The following is a 25,473-nucleotide window of genomic DNA, read 5'->3' as shown; positions in this document are numbered from 1 at the left end:
ATTTTTTCGTTTTCAATCAACAAATCTTTATATTTTCTGAGCTTATCAAATTCTTTTGCCAATATATGATCACAAGGTATGCTCATGTCAATCAGTAGACTTTATTGCTTTGGTCTTTCACAGCAATGTCTGGTTTATTAGCTTTGATGGTCTGGTCTGTATATACTGGAAAGTCCCAAAGAATCGTTATATTTTCTCCCTCAGTAACAGCCCCAGGGTGGTGCTTGTACTATTTGTCAGCAGTTTTAATTTTATAATACTAACATATTAACCAGTGTAGATATTGGTCAATTCTGACATGTCTTGATTTATACTCTATAGGTGCTAAAACTTTACACCCAGAAATTAGGTGGTCCACTGTTTTAATCTCATTGTTGCACTATTGGCACTTTGGGTTGGTTTTTCATCACATTGGCTTGGTAGTTACAGGTTGAAAAGCTCTGATCTTGAGCAGCTAAGATAAAGTGTTTGCTTTCTACCGATAGCCCTGAGCTCCTTAGCCACTGATAATTGTGCTTCTTGGTCTACATCAGCTTGTTTGCTATGTGCCACACCTTTGCCATGCAGAGGTTTTTGCTCCTTCCTATCAACCAATTGTTCAAACACTTTTTCCTTTGCCATTGATTTCACTTTCTTTGCAACAATAGTTGCTGTACTTCCATCATGCTGTTCAACCTGGGTATTATGCATGAACTCACTAGCAAATCTTTTGCTCTCCTTCATGACAGAATGAAGCTTCTTACATCTCTTGTGGTTTTCAACGAGTTTTAGCAGCTATATTATTATTATTATTATTGAGTGAGAGTGCAGGACATGCCATCAAAGTGACACTGGAGTACAAATATACGAAGCCCAATATACCCATCATGAATACCCATCTGATAAGGGTACAGCAGGCATACACATTACAACCATATGTGTGCAACATGGTAACTCCATATCAAGATAAACAGTGCATGACCCTGCAGGTGGGGGCCTAGTTAGAATTTTCTTCAGATCAAGTAGCCCATCCTGCTCAAAAGGTCCCTGAATAAGATTTGTTTAAAGATGATGAACAAAACACCCATGTTTCAAGGGGTGAATTATTCAAACACCAGAGAATTCCTCTTGACACATGGCTATGATGCTTCCTCACTACTTCTGCTAGTAATCAGAGATGCACATGTTGTCAGCAACTAAGAGACATGCTCAACTGGTTAGGGTCGTGCTGACAAGCAAATCTGTGGTATTGAGCAGAATATTTGCTGTAACCCATCTTTTAAACCAAGACAAAACATGTACATGATAACACTTCCAATCAGTTAAGATCAGATGCCATGAGAGCCAGTGCCTGGTACTGCATCAGGGCATTTATTATTGCTGTTATTATTATTATCATTATTATTATTGCCATAATTATTATTATTATTATTATTATTATTATTATTATTATTATTATTATTATTATCATCATGATTATTATCATTATCATTATTATTATTATTATTATTATTATTATTATTATTATTATTATTATCATCATCATGATTATTATTATTACTAATACAGTGAGCTGGTAGAATTGTTAGCAGCATTTTTTTCAGCTTTACATTCTGAGTTCAAATGCCACTGAAATCAACTTTGCTTTTCTTCCTTTTAGGATCAATAAAATAACTAAGTACCAGTTGAACACTAGGGTTAATGGAATCAACTAGACTCACCCTACAAAAATTTCAGGCCTTGTTTCTATAGTAGAAAGAATTATTATTATCAGTATTATTTCTAAGGTGGCAAGCTGGCAGAACCATTAGCATGTCGGGGAAAATGCTTAGCAGCATTTTATCTGTCTTTACATTCTGAGTTCAAATTCTACTGAGTTTGACTTTGCCTTTCATCTTTTCGGGGTTGATAAATTAAGTACCAGTGAAACACTGGGGTTGATGTAATCGACTAGTCCCCTCCCACAAAATCTGAGGCCTTATGCTTTTAGTAGAAAGGATTATTATTACTATTACTATCCTACTACACATCATTACCCCACCTGCGTTTTTTTGCAGTGTCAGTCATCTATTCCCTATATCCCACCAACTCATGTATCACTGGTCAACTCTTAAACCATTCACTCGAACTCAATTTCTACAGATGTCGTCTACTCTTCTCGCATCCATTAGGAAGCACATGCAGCTGCAGAAACCATAGCAAAATAGACATTAAACCACAATGCAGTCTTCAGACCCATCAGATCCTGTCAAGCTGCAAGTATGGAACAAGGAGGAGGAGGAGGAGGAGGATTACAATGTCACATATCTGCTCAGTTTCTTGTTTTCTTTAATATTTTCTTATTTAGTTGTTTGATGCTGTGTTAATATTCCTCTGTGTCATGTCAGTGTGCCATGTTTGAAGTCATCTGTAATTATATTTTTACAGTTGTCACCTACCCTTCCCTCATCCCTACCTTGACTACTTGTCATCTCTCAACACTTGTTCTTCATAATATTCACCCTGTCGGTTATTTCTGTTGTTTCAGAAGAGGAGGGTCAATGCTAATGATATTTTTAGACTCTCTAAGACTGTGAGTTTATCATGGTTGGTGTTAAGTTTAAATCTTTGTAGATCAATGTCTGAAGGATAAATACAGAAGCAGATGTGAACGAGAATTTTCAAAGGAAAACATCTTTAACCCTTTTGTTACCATATTTCTGTTGACAAATGCAGTTTTTGTTTCAATTAATTTTGAAAATAATGAAGAATTAATGAAATAACTATTATAATTATTATTGTAGTGTTTGGAATGGAAGTTAACAGAAAAATCTGATGGAAGGTTTTAATTTAGATCACTTTAAACCTTTTGTTATCATACTTCTGTTGAAATACAATGTTTTTGTTTCAATTAATTTTGAAAATAATGAAGAATTTAATAAAATAATTTCGTCATTAAGTTGGTGTCTGGAACATAAATTAGTATGAAACTTTATTGGAAGGCTTTAATTTAGATCACCAGCAGAAGGCTGGTTTATACACTCTGGGATCTGCAGTATCTTTCCCAAGAAAAATTATGTATTTTCAAACTTTGGCATGGAGTTCCTGTAGATATGGTACATGAAGAGAGAGAGAGGGGGGAGAGAGAAAGAGAGGAGTGGGAAGAGAGAGAGAAGAGAGAAGTGGAAAGAGAGAGAAAGAGGTGGGTAGGTTTAGTATGTAATTTTACACCAATGAGTTTGGTTTCCCTAGAGAAATAATTGACTGTTTTAAAACTATGGAGAATAATTCCATTGTTCCATGTTGCTGTTTCAAGATATAAATTTAGATAACCTATCATTTATGAGATAACAAAGTAATTTCATTGGCCCCAGTTTTTAAGATTAATGTAGCTGTAAAATTATAAACTAAAAAATAGAATATTAAATAAAAGAATTTCATTAATATAAGAATATTTCATTTTTTGAAAAATGTTGGTCAGACTGAATGTTTTCTGTTGCATGTTGGAAATTTATGGTGATTTGACAGGAATCTTGGAATCTGTACTTTATAAAGATGGGGCCTGAATGGAAGCAAAATGAAAATACATAAGTAGGAAAATGAAAATTCTTCATTATAAAAAGAAAGAAAAGCATGAAACATTGTGTTTTATAATGATAAAATAAATTAATGATTTCTTTAAATTTAAATTAGTTTTCATGAATCATCCAAATATGTATTTTGCTTCATAAATAGTTTGAATGCTAATCATCTAGTAAATTATTATCTTGAACAAAGTCCCATAATCTTTATCATCTATCCATCCATTTTCTCTGCCCAGTGTTCCTAGGTGGGTTGCTGGAGTAGAGTCCTCAGACACCACCTCCACAGAATCCTGTCAGATGCAGCCATCATTACACTTTCCAGCTGGATTCCCAAGAGTAACCAACTGAGACTATGGATATTATCCAACCACCTCGTTCTTGGTCTACCCTTAGGTCTCCTGCTTGGCTTGAAGAATCTGTTTTGCAATCCCTTCCTGTGACATTCTAACCACATGTTCACAGTACTGTAACTATGGCCTCTCAATGCAGAGAAGTAGCAGCTCAGCCTGAAGTGACTCCCTGATCCCTGAGCTACACACCATGTCAAGCAACATCACTCTAGAGATCCCTTGGAGGAACCCCATTTCAACTGCTTCTGTCATATTCTTTAATCATTACCCAACATTCATGACCATAAATGAGAATAGGTATGAAAACTGAAGCAAGTTTGGCTTTTTTACCAAACTCTTCTCTTGCTAGAGCTGTCCAAGGAAACTTAGTGTATGCAACATACTTAACATATATACATCTTTGACAGTGTATATACATTATATATGATGGCTAAAAAACATGGAAACTATATTTATGTAGAAAAATCAATGATGGTGGCATTCAGATCTCTTCACACAAAACTTATGGAACAATATAAACTCAGCACTGAAAACTAAGGAAATATTTGGCAAATTATTCAATACTGTTTCAGTTTCAAGTAAAATTTATCTCGTAGCAATGATAGGTCAAGAAAGCAGAATTCATGGAACATCGAACTGGAGCTCTTGTTCTTTGAAAAAGAGTAACAAACATAAAGGAGATGTTGAAGTTGATTGTCTACAGCCACACCAACCATTATTTAGTCTTCCCCTTTTTTCTTTGAAAGAGCAATAGCCTGAAATGTTAGACTTTTCACTTTTCATGGCAAATGAAATTATTGATGTTCTTTAAACTCTTGTTTTTGTAGACTTTCATAAGGTTCTACTAATTTTTGCTGTAGATGAAAATTGGTGACTAGATGCAGCAATTCAAAAACCAACATAAAAGTCAAAAGTTAATTTCTGGGCTATTCCTTAAAAGGTGATGTTGTCTAATAATCTATTGAGAGATATTTGTATTTACCATTTAACTGTTACATCAGTTGTGAAGGTTTGTGATTTAGTGGTTAGAGTATTAGGCTCATGATTGTAAGGTTGTGGGTTCAATTCCTGGACCAGTCAGTGCATTGTGTCCTTCAACTGTCACATCCTTCATGCTCCACAGAATCAAGAGAGGGAGGTAGGGCCATGAGGGTGTCTATGTCAGCTCACAACACATCAAAAGTGTGGCACAATCTACCAAGCCACACTTGTTTTTGTGAATGATGACTATGATATTTTTATATGTCAATAAAGCTGAGCATTAACCACATCAGTTCCACTTATCTGGAACAGCTATCAAAGGTCATGTGCACTGCCTCTCTTCCTTTGATTAACTTATTTTTTAAAAAATGAAGGAAGCTGACCTTTAACAAGTTAAATGTTTTGACTGTAGACACAGCAAGCCACCAATGATAGGATATGAAACCTTGACATCAACTTACCCAGCTCTCTTTCAAAACTGTTTTGTTCTTTGTGGATTTTATGTCTGTTTTTCCACATCGGAATGGACTGGATGATAAATATAGACTTATTAATGAAGCAGTATTTAATTACCAGATACCCAGTGTGAATAATAATGATTGAACCATCACAAGAATACCTTCTGACTCAAGTAAAGTAAAGAATTGTTTAAACCTTTTGATACCAATCCATTTGAGACCACTCATGGTCTCATGACACAGACTTCCTGTTCTAAAGTGATCTAAATTAAAATCTTCCATCAAAATTTCATATTAAATTATGTTCCAAACACCCGCTTGATCTCAATATAAATTATTTTACTAAAATTTTCATTATTTTCAAACTAATGTATTTCAACAGAAATACAGTAACAAAAGGTTCAAAAGAAATATAAGAAAAAATGAATTATAGAAGAAATTTCAGGTGTAGAAGCAAGGTCTAGAGTTAATTAAGCAAAAACTTAAGTCCTAGTAAAAAGGAGAGCAGAAAAATTACTAATCCCTTCAGGGAGATAGCCCTGTTCGATATATAGAAAAGATGTTGGTAAAAATTACATACAGTGCAACCAGTGCAAGCTATGGACACATATGAGGAGCATTGGAATCACAGGACGGTTAACAGAGAATGTAGTCTTTGTGTGTGGCAGATATACAGGTACAATAAACACTAAGAATGTACAGGAGATAGATTTTCTTAAATGTCTGGGGGGATCATTAGGAGTAGTAGACAGCATTTGTTACTGAGGTGACCAAGTTAGCAATGGAGGAAGAAGCTCTGAAAATGTAGCTGCTAGAATAAGAATGGATTGAGCAAAGTTTAGAGAGCTTCTACTTTTGTTGGTAACAAAGGGCCTCTCCCTCAGAGTGAAAGGCAGATTGTATGATGCCTATGTGTGGACAGCTATGCAACATGGTAGTGAAACATGGTCTATGACTACAGAGGACATGCAAGGTTTGAAAGAAATGAAGCCAACATGCTCTACTGGATGAATAATGTCAGTGTGCATATACAACAGAGGAAAATTGTCTATAGGAGGCATCAGATGTAGTGTACAAGAGAGAAGACTGTGCTGGTATGGTCATGTGATATGTATGAAAGAGGACAGCTGCATAAATAAGTACCAATCTCTAACTGTAGAGGGAACCTGTGGAAAAAGAAGATTCAGGAAGATGTGAAACAAAGTGGTGAGAAATGATCTTCAAATGTTGACCCTCACAGAGATGATGACAAGGGGATGAGACTGCTGACAAGGGATGAGTCTGCTGACAAGGGGGTGAGTCCGCTGACAAGGGGATGAGACTGCTGACAAGAAAATGAGACTGCTGGCGATTTGCTGCTAAGTAAAATTGTGGCCATCCATACATACAAGCATGTCCTTTATGGCCATACCCCACTTCACACACACACACACACACACCACAACACACACACAACACACACACACACAACACACACACACACACACACACACCACAACACACACACACAATCTGTCCTCTGTCAAAATTCCCCCTCAACTCATCTTTCCAATACCCCCCCCCCACTACCCATGATCATCACCTGCTGCAGGCTCTTCCATTCTTCCTCATGTGCCTATCAGCACACTCTCCCTGCCCTCACATGTTTACCATATCCTCCTCTCAGCCACTTCAATTTCTCTCACCATCACTTGCTACAGTCACTTCCCCCCACCCCGATATCTAAATATTTCCCCTCACAATCTTATGGAACATCCCCCTCTGTCCCCTTTGTACCACTTACACTCCCCTCCACTGTTCCCTGTGGGTAAATCCCAATGCATCTCCCATAGGAATAATTTATCTCTCTCTCTCCTCGCTCTCTCCTCTCTCCCTCACTCTCTCTCCCTCACTCTCTCTCCCATCTCACAAGTTACTTGATGACCCCACTGGTGTTGGGGCCATGTAAAAAGCACCGGTGTTGGGGGTCACATTAAAAGCATTCAGCACACTCTGTAAAGTGATTCGTGTTAGGAGGGGCATCAAGCCATAGAAACTATGCCAAAGCAGATAATGGGGCTTGGTGCAGCTCTCTTGCTTGCCAGCTCCTGTCAAACCATTTAACCCATGCAGCATGGACGACAGACATAAACTGATGATGATGATGATGATGATGAAAGAGATTGAAATCAAACAAAAAAATCCAAAAATCAAATAATTTTATTTTATTTATTTATATTTTATCTAAATTTGAAATCAAAATTAAAATTTATTTTGATGTTGATGAAGATAGTTTGTTGTCCTACACAATGGAGAATAACTGTGATGACATGGTGCCAGCAATAACTTCATGTATAGCCTGTAAGTTGAAGTCTTCAGCTTTTACCATCCAAGGTTTTTTTTAACCCAATATTTATTTACATGCTATTTATGGCTTCATCTACTTCAAGTTCAACAATTAAAAATAAAATCTATTTCATGTCTCCTACGTTTCTAAATTCTTATGATGTAAACAACATATATAACTCTATGTCTGTGTGTGTGTGTGCGTGCGCGTGTGTGTGTGTGTGCACGTGTGTGTGTGTGTGTGTGTGTATGTGTGTGTGTGTGCACGCATGTGCTAATGTGTGTGTTTGTTAGTGATGAACTACCACATAGTTTTCATCTACCAAATAAATTTACAAAGCATTGATCAGCCCAGTACCATAGTAGAAAACACTTGCCTAGAGTACAGTATCATAGGTTAGAACCCAAAACCATGTGCCTGTAAAGCAAGCTCCTTAACCACAAACACATTATGAAGCACATATACACTTAATCATATATTCACTCACAAGGCATTGGTCAGCCTGTGGCAATTGTAGAAAATACCTGTCTAAGATGTTGTACAGTGGAACTAGACTCAAAACCATATGGTCATGAAGAAAACATAACTAGACAGTCATACCTGCACTGATATTTCATTTGATACAAGGATTTTGTGAACTGGCAAGAAAATAAAATTATACAAAATATTTAAATGATTGAGACTTGTTTTTGTTGTTTTGGGATTGCTTTGATTTTTCTTTTCTTTTTTTTGTAAAGTTACTCCAAGAGTTCAAAGTCAGATTTCTATGTTCCCAAGGCTAAATGAAGAATATGTTTGATCCTTCATTTTACTAAGAATTTTCTATATTTCATCAATGAATATGTCCAAAAGTCTTTTTATCTTCCTGCTAATGCAAGCATAAATGTGTGTGCTTTTTTGGGCTTTCATGATAAGAGTGATGTTAGCTTTAATCACTTAACTTTATGCATCTTACTTTTTCTATTCTTTATATTCTTTTTTTTTTTTTTTACCTTTTCTCGTCTGTTTTTGATGCAATTAATTTCCTATCCATTATTTCCCTTCTTTGTTGCTGCAGCAGCCTCCATTCCCTCTCTTCCAACACTACATTGGCTACAAATAACCAACACAATGTTCTGTTTTAAGGCCATTATATAAATAAAAGCCATACTTAAATGCTATTTTTTCCTCATCTGTGTGTTATTTCTATCTGTTTCTATTTTACCTTGTGCATTTATTAGTTATAAACCATTCTAATTAGTGTCTTTATACTGACTTATACAATGTACTTTTATTGCAAAAATAATTTCTCTTTACTAGGTGCACAGCAATATTTATGGAAGAGAAACATGTATGATTGAATCAAAATCAGTGCATTACTGGTACCTATTTTTATTGATGACATTATAAAGAAAAGTTAACCCTGGTAGAAAATTATTGCAGAATGTCTCTAAATGTTTCACATACAGCAAAGTAAAGCAATTCATTCTGGTGTTCTATAGTTTCTGCTAGTCAACCATTTTTACCATTCTAGTAACAAATATTTCAAACTTGACCACCATTTCTATAAATTCATAAGAGTTGGAATAATCATGGTAGGGGTACTAGCAGTTGTGAATGAAGTCCACTATATATATATATATATATATATATATATATAGCTCTTACTCACAAACCAATATTACATGATAGTGTGTACCGTCATCATAATCATCACCACCATCATCATCATCATCCTCATCATCATCACCATCATAATCATCACTACCACTGTCATCATCATCACCACCATCGCCCTTACCATCTTTGTTGTCATTGTCATAATCATCATCATTGTCATCATGATCAACATCATCATTTAATTTCTATATTCCATAATGTCGTGGGTTGGATGGTTTAACAGGATCCAATGCATCCAAGGACTGTAACAAGCACCAATGTCTGTTTTGGTCCGATTTCTACAGCTGGATGCCCTTCCTAACACCAACGACTTTACAGTGTGGATCGGGTGTTTTGTTTTTATGCTAATCTGCACTACTGTGTTTGCTAAGTAGTTCACAGGATTATGTGCTCTGAAGGAAGTGATGATGGTTGGGGAAATCAGCTTCATGCAAAGGTTTGAGGGGATTACTATAAGAGAATGGGCAGCACAGGATCCTGCCAAGGAATCTTTCACTAACTCCTTTAGGTACCTCTGTTTTCATGAATGTCAGCTTAAAACTTCTGCTTCTCAATCATGTTGCTTTAAGTTCAGTCCTATTGCATGGCATGAGTCTTGTACTGTAGTTCCACATTAACCAATGCCTTGTGAGGGAATTTGGTCAACAGAAACTGAAAGAAGCCTAATTCTGACTCTCTTTCTCTCTCTCTCTCTCTCTCTCTCCCTCTCTCTCTCTCTCTTTCATATATGCATAGACACACACACTTGTTTGAGTTCTGTGTGTGTGGGTGGTTGGGTTTGTGCATGCATGTGTGCATGTGTGTGTGTGCATGTGTAAATGTTTACAAGCTACACTGATGGAAACAAGTATCAGAAATACACATAACAGATTACTGAAGCAACTGAGTTGATAATGACAATAAGAATAAAATCATCATCATCATTTAACCCATGGCATGGGTTGGATGGTTTGACAGGAGTTGGCAAGCTAGAAGACTGCACCAAGCTGCACTGTCCGTTTTGGCAGGATTTTTACAGCTAGATGTCCTTCCTAGCACTAATGATTGGAGTCTTATCTTTAACTTGCTTCAGTAAATATACTTACTTTTAAAACCTGGCACTTATTCTGTCTCTTTTACCAAACCATTAAGTTACTGGGATGTAAACACACAAACACCATATAAACATTATGGAAACTTCTTGTAGTAGAAACTGAAGGAAGTGCAGCAAAAAAATGGTTGAGATCAAAGAAATGTTTGACTAAATTCTGTACAATATTTTATTTTACATTTCTAAGTTCCTAATTAAAGTTCTGAGATTTTCAATTTGGCCTCATTTCTTCACAATGAAAAATAACAAACCTGATACCTGTCGTTAAAAATATGCATAATTATACATAATTATTTGCATAAACTACCTGTATGTAGTTTATGCAAATGATTCTAATAATAGGTATTCTCCTGTCTACTATATCATCGTTGTTAACCTACTGCTCATCCAACCTATTTTTCTGTACTGCCAGTTACCTCCTACTCTCTGTATCTCCCCCAATTGATACATCATTGGTCATCTCCCATCCCTTATCTTCCATTCACTACATCTACCTTTCAAACCTGCTCAAACTTTACAGTTATTACCTACTTCAAATCCCCTCTCCATTCCCATCTCTTACCCCCATACACTCTTGCAACCCCCACCCACTCCCATTCTTGATTCCTCTATCCCCATTCACTTTTAGTCATCTCATAGCTGAGGTTGAGCATTCACCCGAACACTTTATCACCATTATTTTTATCTCTTTATCCAGTTCCATACAATCACTCCCTTCCTCTTTTCTAAAGAGTGAGTAACCATGTAGCTCCTCTACAGCAAGAAACCTACTCTGCTCTGGCCTCTTCCCACATAATTTAACCCCTCATTGCCTAGTGCAACGGCACTCCCTCAGGCCTCCTAGTCTTGCACAATATAAGGTGACTTCAATAGAGCTGGCAGCATGAAAAAAAAGCACCCAGAACATACTGTAAAGTGGTTGGCATTAGGCAAACTAGCCATAGAAACTATTTCCTAAGTAAACAATAGAACATGTTGCAGTCCTTGAACCCATCAGATCCTGTCGAACCATCCAAACCATGCTAGCTTGAAACCTGGACATTAAATGGTGATGATGAGGATGATGATGATGATGGTTGTAAGTCTAGGTAAAATAATTTTAATTTTTATGAATGATTGCATCACCACCACCACCATCACTACCACCACCACCACCATCATTACCACCACCACCGCTACCACCACCACCACCATCATCATCATCATCATCATCACTATCATCATTTTAATGCTCACTTTTCCAAGTTTGCATGGGTAGGACGGAGTTTAACAGATGTAGAGTTTTTTTGGTTAGATGCCCTTCCTGCCACCAAAACTCACCTGTTTCCAAGCAAGGTAATGTTTCACCTAGACCAGACACATTTTCGCAGAATATTGGAAATGAATGACACAGCTTGTATGATGGTGATGTTTATTTACAGTTGTCATGTGATACCAAGGCAAGGAGATGCAAGCATACACACACTCACACTCATACACAAATATATGCATATATTTCAATCATCATCAGTGTTGTCATCACTTAACAGCCATTTTCCATGCTGGCATGGACAATTTGGTTGGATGATTTGACAGGAGGTGGATAGCCAAAAGACTGCACCAAGCTCTTCTGTCTGTTTTGGCATAGTTTCTATAGCGTGATTCCCTTCCTAATGCCAACTACTTTACAGAATGTACTGGGTGCTTTTTACGCAACACCAGCACCAATAAGGTCATTAAGTAATATGTAAGACAATGACAAAGGACCCTCGAGTGATGAAGGAGTAGTATTAAGAGAGGTGCCAGGTAATGAGAGGTTAAGGGATAGAAACAAGTGTCTTTCTGTAGAGGAGACACATGGCTACCCCGTGTGCCAGAGGAGAGAGAGGGAGAGAGGGTAGTGAAAATGTGCCAGGGTGCACCCTCCAGGTACAAGGAGGTGAATGTAAGTGGAGTTGCACAGAGGATTGAACAGGGTGAGTGAGCAAGGTAAAATAAAGTTTCCTTCTTGAGCCATGCCAACTCATAAGGGCTGATTTCCCTGTTTCCATGATGTATAAATTCTGCACCTGGCTGGGACACCAGTCCATCACAGGGTTACTCATTTTTGCCAGCTGAATGGACTGGAGCAATGTGAAATGAAGTGTTTCGCTCAAGAACACAATGCATCACCCTGTCCAGGAATTGAAATCACAATCTTATAATCATGAGTCCAACACCCTACTAAGACATGTACCTCCATAAGTGAGCAAGGAGTTCATAAGGGTGCAAACAGAGAGAAGAAAACAGAGGGAGCAGGGTAGAGAAATGTAAGAAATAGTGAATACAATGTGTATAGGGAAGTGGAAGGATAGCCATGATATTTATTGGCAGGGGGAAGACAGGGAAGAGAGATATGACAAAGTGGCATTGGAGAGCAGGGAAACAAAGAGAGAGAGAGAGAGAGAGAGAGAGAGAGAGAGAGCACAGTGCATAGTGAGATGTAATTTAGTTCATTGGGAGAGGAGTTGGAGATTAATCTAACATGTGGGGGAGAGCATGTAATACACAGCACTTCTAGAAATCAGTTTCATCAGACAAGCTTCTTTCAGTTTCTCTCTACCAAATTAATCCACTCACAAGGCTTTGGCCATAGGTACTACACAGTGGGACTGAACCCAAAAACCATGTGGTTGGGATAGCAAACTTGTTAACTATTCAGCCACACCTGCACAATAACCACATCAGGTGAGATAATTTCAATGCTTGTGCATGATTATAACACTAGATAAGATAATTTGGATAACCTTGGTATCATGCATGAACTAGACAGAATATGTGGAATGAATTTACAATGGGATTGAAGGAGAGGTGAAGACTGAGTAATAACTTTTAGGAGAGTGAGAAAAAAATGCAATACTAAAAAAAAGAACCTACACACCTTTCATAAAAGGTAAAATGAAAACCTTGATCCTATTTATAGTTTTACTATCAGAAACAATTTATTAAACTGTGAGCAATATAGTAATCTAAACAGGTATTGCCACTATGTACCAAAATATATAAATAAATAATAATAATAACTCTAAGAAAAAAGCTGCTCTACTTTGACAGATGTCAACCAGGTGAGGTTTGTTGTCAATGTCATAAGGTGAATGAATAAAGAAAAGTTGAGTATCAGCTATTTAAGACAACAAGAATCGGAACTAGGACTTGTTCTAATGAAGAAAATTTATTGAGGTAAGTGGAGACTCTGATCTCACGATTATAGAGTGGGTTTTTTTCTCATAACCTATAAAAAAACTTGAAATCAAACTGTAATGCACAAGGCATTTTAAGGAACTGGCAGTCAAGTATATCAACCTAATACTATATTGGTACTTTATAGTACTAATACTATATTGGTACTTTATTTTATTGGCCCCAGAGGAATGAATCCAGATCCTCTGGAGCTGGATTCAGAACTGGAAAAAATACTGCAAAGTACTTTTACTAATGCTATAACAATTCTATTGACCCAGCATCCTAACTGTAATATAAATAATAAAAATCTTTTTTTAATTTAAAAAAGTTCTTGGATTCTAGCCACTCATGGCACCTTTTCATAGCAAATTGAACTGAACCAACAAACATTGACTCTTTTGATGCTGAACCATCTTAGTCCACCCATGGTTTTATGATATAAACTTGGTTATTTTAAATTAATCTGAATTAAAACCTTACCATCAAAATTTCATGTTAATTTGAGTATCAAACAAAAACTTAATAACTACAAAGATATTTTATTACATTCTTCATTCTTTTCAAAACTTTATTGGAACAAAAACAGTGAATTTCAACAGAAATATAATAACAAAAAATGTTAGATGAATTAGCTTTGAAAGATATACTGCACTGGTAAGAGGATACAAATTATTGACATGAAATTTGTTCTATACAAATATGTTATACATATATATATATACTGGAGAAGTCTATATGTATGTGTTATGTATGGAATGCTTGTATAGTAATAATTCAAAGTTTTAATTGAGAGCCAAAAAAGATATTTTTGTATTTATGAAGCAAATAACATTGGATGTCATAGGAACTTATATGAATTGATATATTAATTTGCATTGTGAATCTGTTGAAGATTTTCAGAAAAACTTCCAAATCAGAAAGAATGCTTACAATTTCAAAAGTTTATTGGTTAACAGAGATTAAAATGCTTTGAAAGACACAAGAAAGTTGAACAAAAAAAAAAAAATGAATGAAAAGACGTTTTGTGTGACCATGAAATAAAATTACATTATAAAAGTTAGTCGGTCAATATAATGTCTGCAAAAGATTTAAGATGGTTGAAGATTAAAGGTCAAAGGTCTCCAGTTGACAAAAGACAAGAAATGAGATTCCAGATTCACTATTTGAGGATAATATTACGTAAAGCCAGCAAGTCTAGTTGAACAGAAAACCCCCTAGCATCAGACAATGCATATTACATGACAAGATAAAAAACAAGATCAAAAAATAAATCTACCTAAGATTCAACAATTTTCTGGAAGTAGAAATAGAGGCCAGAACTTAATTTATTCAGATTTAATTCTCAAGAATAAAATTACCCATACTTTATAGCTTAAAAATTGCAGTACATGTGAGAGCAAAACCAAATGACATCAACTTTTCTAGTTCTGGTAGTGATTCAACTATAAGAACAAGGTCATTAGCATAGAGAAGCTCCCAAGGGCAGGCAGTCCTAAATTCCTGTTATGGATGGTTTGTACAGCTGTCATCAACTACTCATTTATCCCTAGCTTCAACATTGACCACCAGATAAAGGAACAGGGGACCCTGTCAAAGGCTTCTCTTTACGTCAATAAAAGCCAGGTAAGAGATTTATTTTTGGCTATGTATTTTGCCTGCAGTTGCCTAAGCAGGAAGATAACATCAATAATGCTTCTTCCTGGCACAAAACCAAACTGCATCTTATCTAGACTTCCTTTCTGATTAGTTGAGCTTATGACCCTCTCAGTAACTTTCATCAGTTGGTCCAGCAATTTGATACCTCTGCAATTATTTCTCTTTTACTGTTGTAGCAGTTGACTATAATGCTGCCACACCAGTAATTGGGTATGACTCCCTCCTGGACAACCTGATTAACTATGTGGATGACTAGACAGTATCCCATTTCAGTGGTGATTCCTGATGGGCTGGGGGCTTTCCTTGTCTCCATATCCTTCATAGCTTTATCTACCAAGCTACTGTCTATTCAGATGGCTGGTACCTCCATTGGATCCACATTAGGCAGGCTCTCCTTCTCTCTTGTATTCTCTACACTTAGCAGCCTCTCATAGTGGCACTTCCAAGCCTTGTTCTTTGCAGAATCACTAATTGCAAGTGAGCCATCATCCATGTGAACACACTTCTCTCCTACAACATCTCGATTTTCCCTGACATACTGTCTTGCAAACTGAAGCACCTCAAGCTGTTGATCCTCACACCACAAAACATTGGCAAACGTCTTTGTTTATAATACATTTATAATGATTTTAAGTTGCAGCTGACATACTTAAAATTTTCTTTGGGTTTTTGATATTTCAGGTTTAAAATGATTTGTAGTACTCTAGTTGCCTTTTGGTTTATATATTTGCAAATACTTACCCTTGACAATATTTTTCAAAATATAGTAGTTAATGCCAACAATCTGCCTCTGACCATAAGAAAGTAATAGAGTATCAAATTTCTTTATTGGATGTGAATACTATTCACTCATGGTAAGAGCCACAAATGGCTTTAGGTTGATGGCTTTAAATAGATGGCCTAGCTCTATAGAAATGCCACATTGAGCAAATTCGATTATTTTTTTCTTTTCTTTGTTTCTTTTTCTTTGGTAGTTGTTTTGTTTTGGTTCTGAAGAAAATATAGTTCGGGGTACTGGTTCCCTATATTTTTCAGTTGATCAAACTGAAAAATATAAGATTGAACCATGACTGCAACCAAATATATACCTGAAAGGGATGTAAGCCTATAATAAATACATAAGTGTATATAACCCATTATTTCTGTCTATTGTTATATATGTATTAGATTGTCCAGAAAGTTCTGAGCATTTTTGAGCTAAATCTTTTAACGCTTCATTGAACACACCTGAAACGCAACACAGTAAAAACTTTGGCATTGCTTGAAGTGGTAGTGCATCTCTTCCTCGTTCTTGACTAAAAATAGATTTGTCTTTCATTCCAGTTACCCTTTATTGACATTTGAAGTGGATAAAAAAAAAGTTCATATTTGCATTGTAATGCTTTTCTTTTTTTAAAAAAAGAGAAAATGGTGCAAAGATCGCAAAAGCATTTGTGAAGTTTATGGTGATGATGCTGTTGGTGAATCAATTGTTCAAAGGTGGTTTGTAAAATTTAAAGCTGGGGAGTTTAGCTTGGAAAATGACAGTCGCAGTGGAAGACCTTCAAAATTGAAGGAAGATGTTTTGAAAGGAAAAAACCGAAGGAAACTCAAATGTCATAACTAGAGAACTTGCAGAGGAGTTTGAAGTTTCTAGAAGTACAGCACATGAACACCTAGTGAATCTAGGATACATTTCTCACTATAATATATGAGTCCCTCGCAAACTCTCAGAAAAGAATTGTTTAGAAAATGTATATATAGAAATTATATAGAAAATGTAGTGTGAAAAAGATCCATAAGTTTGCATAAGGATCCTCCAAAACAGCAACCAAAGATGGATATCCATGCCAAAAATTCTATGTTTTGTGTTTGGTGGGATCACAAGGCATTATTTATAATGAGCTTCTCCCACAAAACCATAGCATTTATTCTGATGTGTACTGTCATCAGCTGGCTAATTTGAACCAAAACATCCAAGAACTGAGGCCAGAGATTACCACCAGGAAAGGGGTAGTGTCCCAATAAAACAATGCCCGACCACATATGTCTTTGGCTACCCAAACAAAGTTACATGAACTTGGTTGGGATCTCTTACTCCATCCACCATATTCTCCTGATAGTGTGCCCTCGAACTAACACTTGTTTTTGTCTCTACAAAACACTTAGCAAGGAAAAGTTTGGATGGAGTCAAAATGCATCTAGATAATTTTTTTATTTTTTGCAAAACCAGTCAAATTTTATGTTGATGGAATATTTAAACTGCCTGATAGCTGGGCATAGGTCATTAATAATAATGGAAATGACTTCATTGAATAAAATTTATTGAGAGGTCGATTATTTATATCCCTTTTTGCATATGAAAAAATGCTCAGAACTTTCCGGACAACCTAATATATATATATGTATATATATATATATATAAGAATGAATGTTTTTATATATAATGAACGTGAAATACAGGAAGGGACGAACACGGAACACAGACAAATCATTCGAAGCCTTCAATCTTCAGTCAGACACCGAATCATCATAGCAAATTTCGGCTGTTCAATTCTGATATTTGCTCCAACTCGGCCAGCCCCAAGAAAAAAAAAACTAAGCTGTAAGCATTAGATTTCTTGGTAGAAGACAGGAATGTGAACGCACAAGACGGATGTGAATACAAGAGACGAAAACGAAATTGAAAACAGTAATGAATAAACAAAATATATATAACGGTGGTTGTCATACGACTTTAGACCAAATGAGACAGAAACAACAACAACAACAACAACATAGCTGGCGTAGAAATAATTACGTTTCGGTAGCAGGGACACATGTTGGTTGAGATACGAAGGCCAACAGAATGGTTTAAGAAGCAGCAGGTCGCAGGAGAGAGAGAAAGAGAGACAGAGAGAGAGGAATCAAAGAGGGTGGAAGGCAGGGGACAGAATCAGTGACAAGAGAAAAGGAGAAAGAAGGGATTAAGGAGGATGGGAGGAAGAGGGGAGGAGGATGGGAGGAAGAGGGGAGGAGGATGGGAGGAAGAGATACACACACATATATATATATATATATAAGAATGAATGTTTTTATATATAATGAACGTGAAATACAGGAAGGGACGAACACGGAACACAGACAAATCATTCGAAGCCTTCAATCTTCAGTCAGACACCGAATCATCATAGCAAATTTCGGCTGTTCAATTCTGATATTTGCTCCAACTCGGCCAGCCCCAAGAAAAAAAAAACTAAGCTGTAAGCATTAGATTTCTTGGTAGAAGACAGGAATGTGAACGCACAAGACGGATGTGAATACAAGAGATGAAAACGAAATTGAAAACAGTAATGAATAAACAAAATATATATAACGGTGGTTGTCATACGACTTTAGACCAAATGAGACAGAAACAACAACAACAACAACAACATAGCTGGCGTAGAAATAATTACCGTTTCGGTAGCAGGGACACATGTTGGTTGAGATACGAAGGCCAACAGAATGGTTTAAGAAGCAGCAGGTCGCAGGAGAGAGAGAAAGAGAGACAGAGAGAGAGGGAATCAAAGAGGGTGGAAGGCAGGGGACAGAATCAGTGACCAAGAGAAAAGGAGAAAGAAGGGATTAAGGAGGATGGGAGGAAGAGGGGAGGAGGATGGGAGGAAGAGATACACACACATATATATATATATATATATATATATATATATATATACATATATGCATACATATATATATGTATAAAGTGCCCAGTACACTCTGTGAAGTGGTTGAGATTAGGAAAGACATTCAGCCATAGAAACCACAGTACATCTTATGGCGTTTCTACCTTTGCCTTTTCTACAGGTCGAGCAGGGCCATCTACTTGAAGGGATTTGTGATTTGTCTTTCTTCCTACTTTCAAAGACTTTAGATTTTGCTAAATTGACCCTAAGGCCCTTCAGTTCTAGACCTTGCTTCCACACCCGAAACTTCTCTAGTTCTGATGGTGACTCAGCTATTAGAGTAAGGTCATCAGCATAGAGGAGCTCCAAGGGGTAACCTGTCTTGAATTCCTCTGTTATTGCCTGGAGGACTATGATGAATAAGAGGAGGCTGAGGACTGATCCTTGGTGAACCCCTTCTTCTACCCAGAATTTTTCACTATACTCATTACCAAACTCACCTTACTAACAGCATCCCTATACATGGCTTGTACAGCTCTCACCAACCGCTCATCTATCATTAGTTTCTGCACTGACCACCAGATAAGGGACCAGGGGACTCTGTCAAAGGCTTTCTCCATGTCAACAAAAGCCAAGTACAGCGGTTTATCCAGCTAGGAATTTCTCCTGCAGTTGTCTTAGCAGAAATATAGCATCAGTGGTGCTTCTCCCCGGCACAAAGCCAAATTGCACCTCGTCTAAACTAACTCTCTCCCTAATTAGTTGGGCCATAACTCTCTCTCTCTCTCTTTCTCCCTCTCTCTCTCTCTCGATAGTTCATCTCAATATTTCGATGTCTCATGTCTTGTGTTAAATATATATATAATCCTATAGCTCGCTCCCTAATTTATCGATCAGCCTCACGTCTTGTTAAATATAGAATAAATATATTTATAATTTTATTGCTCCTTACTTATCGATGTCTAAGATAAATTTAGCTCACGTATCTCCCATAAATCTGCAAAATATCTCTCTCAAATTTAGGTATTTTATACCTACTAATAAGTATTCCTTTTCAAAGAAATGAGTGGCGCCCCTACATGGCTGCTAGTTTTCGAGGTGCACCCGCCCTCCCACCCCCTCCACCGATACAGGAAGTCCTCCCACCCCCTCCACCGATACAGGAAGTCCTCCCACCCCCTCCACCGATACAGGAAGTCCTCCCACCCCCTCCACCGGTACAGGAAGTTCTCCCACCCCCTCCACCGGTACAGGAAGTCATCCCACCCCCTCCACCGGTACAGGAAGTCCTCCCACCCCCTCCACCGGTACAGGAAGTCCTCCCAACCCCTCCACCGGTACAGGAAGTCCTCCCACCCCCTCCACCAGTACAGGAAGTCCTCCCACCCCCTCCACCGGTACAGGAAGTCCTAAATTTTCTCATCCTTGTCTCCCATGTACACTTCAAAGTCTTACGCCACCCCCACCTCCTTCCATAAAAGGTAGTGGTCATTCATTGCAAGATATGTTAATGTAGTGTACATGGTTTGAACTTGAGTTTTATTGTTTGTCTATGAATCCTGCCAAACGCAAGTTTTCTTTTCAGGTTCATGAAACTACTAGGGCCAATACCTCTCACACCCTCAGGGTTGGCACCCTCAACATTGGCACACTGAAAGGCAGGTCTGGCGAGATCGTTGAATTGCTTAAACGGAGGTGTGTTGATATATGCTGCATTCAAGAAGTGAGGTGGAGAGGAGGTTCTGCTAGGTTCCTCACAGGCAAAGGACAGAGGTACAAGATTTTCTGGGCTGGGTATACTGACGGGGGCGGGGATGTGGGTATACTTATCGCCGAAAAATGGGTAGATAAGGTAATCGAGGTAGTCAGAGTATGTGACAGAATAATTAAGATTAGATTAGTGCTATGATGAAGCACTAATCTAATCTTAAGTATTCTGTCACATACTCTGACTACCTCGATTACCCCACAACATAGACCGGTAGTTAGTGACTTTAGGATCAGGACTAAGAGGACGACTAGAAGATGACCAGCATGGAGAAGAAAGGTCTGGAAGCTTAAAGATCCTGCGAATGGACAGAGATTTAGAGACATGTTACTTGAAGCCTTTGACGAAATAGAAGGGGGTATAACTACACATGGGGTAAAAGACAACTGGACGCTTCTGAGGGACAACCTGCTGAAAGCCACTGACCAGATCTGTGGCTGGTGCAAAGTCCCCTCAAGACCCAAAATAACGTGGTGGTGGAACAATATTGTTGACAGGGCTATTAGACAAAAGAAACAGGCTTGGAAGGACTGGAAGAACGGTGGTTGCAGGGAAGTGTATCAGACTGCCAGAAGGGAAGCTAAGAGGCAGGTGTATTTAGCCAGAGGGGAAGCAGATAAGAAAAAATTTGCCAATGTTCTGCGCCGTGAGGATGAAAGACTTGAGATATTTCGTGTTGCAAGACAGTGTGTGAGAGAGAATCGTGACGTGGTAGGAGAGAAATGTGTTCTCAAGGATGACGGTTCACTTGCGCTAAATGAGGATGCAAAGAGAGAGGTTTGGAGACGCCACTCTGAAAGGTTGCTGAATGAGGAAAATGAATGGGATAAAGAGAGTCTGCCGAATGTCGACCCAACAGAGGGACCAGCAATCCGAGTTGACAGTTCCTTAGTAGTTAAGGCAATTACAAGCATCAAAACAGGGAAAGCCCCAGGCCCATCAGGAATTACTGCAGAGATGCTCAAAATATCTGGTAGTGTTGGCTATAGCCTAGTCACCCATATAGTTAACCAGGTGATACATGAAGGAGTCATACCCAATGACTGGTGTAGCAGCATAATAGTCAACTGCTACAAAGTTAAAGGTGATGTCCTAGATACAAATAACTACAGGGGTATCAAGCTGCTGGATCAGGTAATGAAGGTTATGGAGAGGGTTATAGCCCAACTAATTAGAGAGAGAGTTAGCTTAGATGAGATGCAGTTTGGGTTCGTGCCAGGGAAAAAGTACTACTGATGCTATATTCCTGGTAAGACAGCTGCAGGAGAAATACCTAGCCAAAGATAAGCCCCTGTACCTGGCTTTTGTTGACATGGAGAAAGCCTTTGACAGGGTCCCTCGATCCCTTATCTTGTGGTCAATGAGGAAACTAGGGATAGATGAATGGTTAGTGAGAGCTGTGCGAGCCATGTAGAGACGCTGCTAGTAAGGTGAGGGTTGTCAACGAGTACAGTGAAGAATTCCGGGTAGAGGTTGGGGTCCACCAAGGTTCAGTCCTCAGTCCCCTTCTACTTATCATAGTCCTCCAAGCAATAATGGAGGAATTCAAGACAGAATGCCCCTGGGAGCTCCTCTATGCTGATGACCTTGCTCTAATTGCTGAGTCACTATCAGAACTGGAGGAGAAGTTTCAGGTGTTGAAGCAAGGATTAAAATCGAAGGGCCTTAGAATCAACCTAGCCAAAACCAAAGTCCTAATAAGTAGGAAGGTAGACCAATCACAAACGCCTTCAGGTAGATGGCCCTGCTCGATCTGTAAAAAAGGTGTAGGTAGAAACTCTATAAGGTGCACCAAGTGTAAGCTATGGACACATAAGAGGTGCAGCAATGTCAAAGGAAGGCTAACTAGGAAAATAGTTTTTGTCTGTGACAGATGCTCAGGAGCAATAAACACTGAAAATCTGCAGAGACTAACTTCTACCACGTTCCAGGGAGAAAAACTAGAAGTAGTTGATAGCTTCCGCTACCTAGGTGTAACTGCTAGAGTAAGAATAGCCTGGGCAAAGTTCAGAGAGCTCTTACCCCTGCTGGTGACAAAAGGCCTCTCGCTCAGAGTAAAAGGCAGACTGTATGATGCATGTGTACGTACAGCCATGCTACATGGTAGTGAAACATGGGCTGTGACTGCTGAGGATATGCGTAAGCTCGCAAGAAATGAAGCCTAATAATCTAATATATATATTCATATGTCTAAAATAGGTCGAATTAAAAAGCAAGTAAAATATAAAACACTAAAAATACGACCAATTATTTCATACGGATACTCTACTGGACAACTCCCAATCCATGTTAAAATAAAAAATACACAAATTAAAAACCAAAAACAAAACTGTCCTAAAAAATTATAACATAACCCTATACACCCTCTAACATGTAAAAACGGACAAACAAACAGCACAACAATAGATATTCCTAAACTAACGATGGATGTGTAATGTCAGTGTTCATAATCGACAGAGTGTAAGTACCTTGAGAGAAAAGTTGGACCTAAGAAGCATCAGTTGTGGTGTGCAAGAGAGACATTTGCGCTGGTATGGTCATGTGACGAGAATGGCTGAAGATAGTTGTGTGCAAAAGTGCCACACCCTAGCAGTTGAGGGAACCTGTGGAAGAGGTAGACCCAGGAAAACCTGGGATGAGGTGGTGAAGGACGACCTTCGAACTTTAGGTCTCACCAAGGAAATGACTAGAGACCGAGACCTATGAAAGTATGCTGTGCGTGAGAACATCCGGCAGGACTAGTGAGACTATAACCCGTGGCCTCTACCTGGTATGTAGCCAGTCGACTTATACATACCTTTCCTTCTTGGGACACAAAACTCCACTTGTGAAGACCCATTGAGGCAAGTGAAAATCAAAATCAAAATCAAACCAAATCAAATCAGATATCAGAAAGCAGAACCAAAATCGAGGTCGATCAACATCAATGGAAATTGCAGCTGTGATACCAGTGCCGGTGACAAGTAAGCGAACCATCCGATCGTGGCCGTTGCCAGCGGCGCCCCGACTGGCCTCCGTGCCGGTGGCACGTAAAAAGCACCATCCGTCCGTGGCCGTTTGCCAGCTCCGTCTGGCACCTGTGCGGGTGGCACGTAAAAAGCACCCACTACACTAACGGAGTGGTTGGCATTAGGAAGGGCATCCAGCCGTAGAAACACTGCCAGATCAGACTGGGCCTGATGCAGCCTTCTGGCTTCACAGACCCCAGTTGAACCATCCAACCCATGCTAGCATGGAAAGCGGACGCTAAATGATGATGATGATGATGATGATGATATACATGATATGCTTCTGAGACCCTTTCCTTTTCTAGCTGCATCTTTAAAAAATATCAACACCTTATCTAATTAGTAACCCCACTCCATGAAATCAATAAAACAGGTCAGATAATCTTTCTCTGATCCCAATGTCAATCTATGGAAAGTAACTGGAAGCTAACAAAACTCTTAATCATGTAATGCTACCACTACATACAATGACGGCATGTCCTTACAACTACTGAATCTTAAATCAGACCTCAATGTCTGAAAGAAGAAAGGATGTATTGAAAAATATAGTCCTAGTTATACTGTGCCTCAAAAAGTGAATGCAATGGTTTTGTAATGCTACTGCTACTTACAGTTACAATGATGAGTTGTCCCTCTGTGAAATTGGGTCATTTGAGTGCAGAGTATTTGTTGAAGATATGATGTAATAATATCAGCCACTAACTTATTGACTGATTGTTTGGTATTTCAATACACAACTCTCCTCTCCTGATATGTTATCTTAATCAATTAATTAATTAATAATTTCGATTTTGACATTAGTAAACACAATGAAACTAGCCTCTGATTTAAATTTCATTCCCAGTTTGAGTGTGAGGAAGGAAATTAACATTCACACACCTGCATATAAATATATATATATATATATCATCATCGTCATTTAATGTTTTCTTTCCATGCTGGCATGAGTTGGACGGCTTGACTGCGAACTTGTAGGCCAGGAGGCTGCACCATGCTCCAATCTGATTTGGCAAGGTTTCTATAGCTTGATGCCCTTCCTAACGCCAACCACTCTGAGAGTGTAGTGGGTGCTTTTTACATGCCACCAGCACAGGTACCAGTCAAGCAGCACTTGCATCAGCCACACTCAAATGATGCTTTTTACATGCCACCAACACGGGTGCCAGTCAGGTGGCACTGGCATTAGCCATGACTATGATTTCACTTGGTTCAACAGTGGATGAAGTGTTTTGCTCAAAAGCACAATGTGTTGTCAAATCTGGGAATCAAACACACAATCTAGTGACCATGAGCACACAACACCCTAACCACTAGGCCACATACCTTCATGTATATATATGTATATATATATGCAATATATGGTATAATTAGAAACAGAAAATTTTAGCCATTTCTCCACAGACTGAAAAATTGTTGAACAACCTTAATCGATTTTCAAACCTTATTGGATTTTCATCAGAGGCATCCAAATCATTCTGTCAGTCTCCAGAGAAACTGACAGCCAAATGGTTTATATACTCAACAAGTACAGCAGTTACCCTATGAAAGTGTCCCTAATTTGCATACTGAAAGTGTTTCACACTTTATAAATACCCATGGTCTGTGAACGGGTATCTTAGTCCACACAGTATCAAGGTACGATATAATATATAATACATGGTCAGTAGTTCATATATATGAAAAAGAAGCACACCCTAAAACATTAGGGCACCTACATTCAAGTCTGACAATCATTGATACTGCTAAGCGCTTTATAGGTGAGAAACCAATGGTCACTCAGCTTTTAACCTCCTATATATATATATATA

General features: G+C 38.2%; 1 long non-coding RNA gene across 1 annotated transcript; it reads right to left on the bottom strand.

Annotated features, from left to right (window-relative positions):
• Positions 1-3,946: 3,946 nt before the first annotated feature.
• On the bottom strand, positions 3,947-23,518 carry LOC118761949. Its single transcript, XR_004997750.1, has 4 exons — positions 23,333-23,518; positions 14,316-14,328; positions 7,458-7,462; positions 3,947-3,958 (listed from the first exon to the last, which is right to left on the bottom strand). It is a non-coding gene; the product is annotated as an uncharacterized LOC118761949 (long non-coding RNA).
• Positions 23,519-25,473: the final 1,955 nt, after the last annotated feature.

The sequence above is a fragment of the Octopus sinensis genome, linkage group LG2 (genome assembly GCF_006345805.1).
Source record: "Octopus sinensis linkage group LG2, ASM634580v1, whole genome shotgun sequence".
NCBI classification, from domain to species: domain Eukaryota; kingdom Metazoa; phylum Mollusca; class Cephalopoda; order Octopoda; family Octopodidae; genus Octopus; species Octopus sinensis.
This window is presented reverse-complemented; position numbering and strand designations above follow the sequence as displayed.